This window comes from Mandrillus leucophaeus, unplaced genomic scaffold (genome assembly GCF_000951045.1).
Source record: "Mandrillus leucophaeus isolate KB7577 unplaced genomic scaffold, Mleu.le_1.0 Scaffold197, whole genome shotgun sequence".
In the NCBI taxonomy this organism is placed as follows: domain Eukaryota; kingdom Metazoa; phylum Chordata; class Mammalia; order Primates; family Cercopithecidae; genus Mandrillus; species Mandrillus leucophaeus.
In genome coordinates, this window is record NW_012101998.1 from 1,735,035 (window position 1) to 1,737,742 (window position 2,708).

A 2,708-nucleotide genomic window follows, 5' to 3' on the forward strand; every position below is an offset into this window, starting at 1 on the left:
GCTTTGAAAGTGAAGGGGAGCGGAACGTGCCACCCCAAAATCTGCCACTTTGGCATAAGGATTGAGTGGAGCTATCGGCAGTTGAGAAGAAGCAGATACAAGAGAAGCTCTCCGCCCTCCCCTATTTACCAGAAAGCAGGACACAAATTTGTCAAGGTGTGCCCCCGCCCCTCTCTACCGGGAAGGATGGAGTTAATCACCAGACACAACCCGAGCTCCTCCTCAACCTGGAGAGGGCACCATAGGAACCTGTACAGCACGTCCTAGTCCTGCTGAAGCCCTTCCCTTCCCTCAGCTCCCCATAGGGTGGCCTTCCCGCTCTGCGCCTCCCCAGAAACTCAAGCCCTTCTCCTCTGTCTTGTCACTCCTGTAAACAAGCATTCTCTTGTGAGGTGCTACGAAAACTCGAGCTCTGGCCGCCCCTTGGAGTTACTCACTGCGGACTTTCCCACGGGTGTGCGTGATGCACGTGGTAATAAACTCGTGTCTGTTTTTCTCTTGTTGATCTGCCTCTGTCAGTCTCTTTTAGAGCCCCAGCCAGAGAACCTAGAGGGGTAGAGGAAAAAGATTTTCTTCTCCCTACAGAATCAGACAGGCCTGCTCTCGAATCCCAGGCATGCTGGGCACTCGCTGGGTGCTGCTGGTGGAGCCTCTTTCTACCTGTGTCCGACTGTCCTCACTGGCAAGGCGAAGGCAGCAAACACCGCCTGGAACAAGCCGGCTCTCCACAGGCTCAGCTGTTTGCATCCTCTCTCATCCCTGTCACTCCCTCATCTCTGAGGGTGTCCCGGGGACGCTGCTGCCCTGTGGGCACCTGGGACGGTTCTGCCTCATTCCCCCCACTCCTCATGCCCAGGGTGGCTCCAGGGGGCGTCCTTAGAGAATCTTTTCCCCAACCACACCCGAGCCCTCAAATTCCCCACACGAAGCTTCCAGGGCTGCTCTCTCCAGCTCAAGGGACTTCCCTAGGACCACCTCCCACCCAGAACCACCTTCCACCCTCCACTTCAGACCTTCTCATGCCTGCTGGGTTTCCTGAGGTCTAGCCACGACCTCAAATCTAAAGTCTCCCCTTTTCTCCATTCTATTCTCTTCTTTCTTTCCTCCCTCCCTCTCTTTTCCTTCCTTCCTTTTTTATTTATCTTACCTCCCCCACCTTCCCCCTCCCAGTTGAACACTTGCTCAGGAAATGACCTTCCTAGCTCTGATTGCATTTTACTCGCAAACACCCTGCCCATTGCCTGTTTCTCCTCTCAAATCCTTCGCCCTGGATTCTGGGAGGTTATGCCCTGGGGCAGGCTCTGCCTCTTTACCTCTGGACACTGTCGTGCAGTTGGCAACTCTAGTGGACACCTGGTGTGACACAGCAAAGTTGGGCAGATGGGTTCGTCTTTTCCAGGGAGCCCCTCACTGCCTGTCAGCTCCAGGCCTGGCTCGCCAGCCCTCTGCAAATCCACCGGCAAACTCACACACTCTGGTGTACTCCTGTCGCTCACGTTATCAGAATAGGTTCCTAAGACTGTGAGTGAGAGAGGACGAGGCACCCAGGGCCACATGGAGCAGGGACACCACAGCAGGGGACCCGTCCAAGATAGTTCCAATGGTCATGGTAAGAAACGATCAGTGCCTGAGGAGTGGCAAGAGTGAAGAGAAGGGAAGGATGAGAGCTGGGAGGAAGGAGGAGCCACTGGAAGACAGGTGTGTGGACAAGCTCAGCAGCAGGCTCTGATCAGGGTGTTGTGTTAGAGGTGGGAGTCCAGCAAAGGGAAGAGCTGTTGATGGGGGAGATGGTGGGGTCGTTTTCAGGCAAGGAAGGACAGACATATCGGTGGGACACCTGGGTGAGGACATCAGGAGGTGGGGGATGGTGTCGTTCTGGAAATAAGCCCAATCGTACCCCAAGAACAGAAGATTTCCCAAGGGTGCTAAGGAGACCTTCCTGCTTGGTCTTCTGGTAGAGAGCAGGTGTCTAATGGGGAAATCAGGGATGAGGCTGGATGAGGAGTCATGGTGAGGTGGGCAGAAAGCCCAGATCCGCAATCTAAAGACCTGGCTGCAGCCAGGCTCCCCACCTCCCCTGTGTCCTCAAAGCCAAGCGACAGATGCTCGAGCCTCATTCTGCCTGTCTGCAGAAGGTGGGAAGAGCCCCTCCCTCACACCTCCATCTGGGGGAATGAGGAACTGGGAGGCCGAACAGACCACGGGTTCTGAAGGCAAAGCAGGCCTTAGGATAGAAGGGATAGCTTCAGAACAGGGTGGAGGCTCCAGGATGAAGAGGAGGAAGCTGAAGTTTCAAGACATGGATCATTGTCATATCATTTTACTCAGCATAGTTGCCTTGAGCAGCCAGACCCATCCATCCCGGAACCTGGGACAGGATTCTGTCTCTTCTTAATCACATGTGACAGCTTCACTGGACACTTGCTATAGCCTCTGAGTCCTCGTGGACCTGCTCCTTTCCTCTTCAGAAATTCAGACTTAAATCCCAGCTGAGGAAAGTCTTGTGAGAGACAGGTGTGCTCTGGGTCCTGGGACCCAGAAGGTCACAGGATGCGGCAAGGACCCACCAATGGGCTGGGGATGTTTCCTTCCACGGCTGGCAGGCTGAGACATGCCCTATCTGGGTGACCACACAACTCCCAGGCCCAAGTGTGACCAGGAGAATCTGCAGAAGGCACAGAACATGCAGCAAAACAGAGCATCACCTG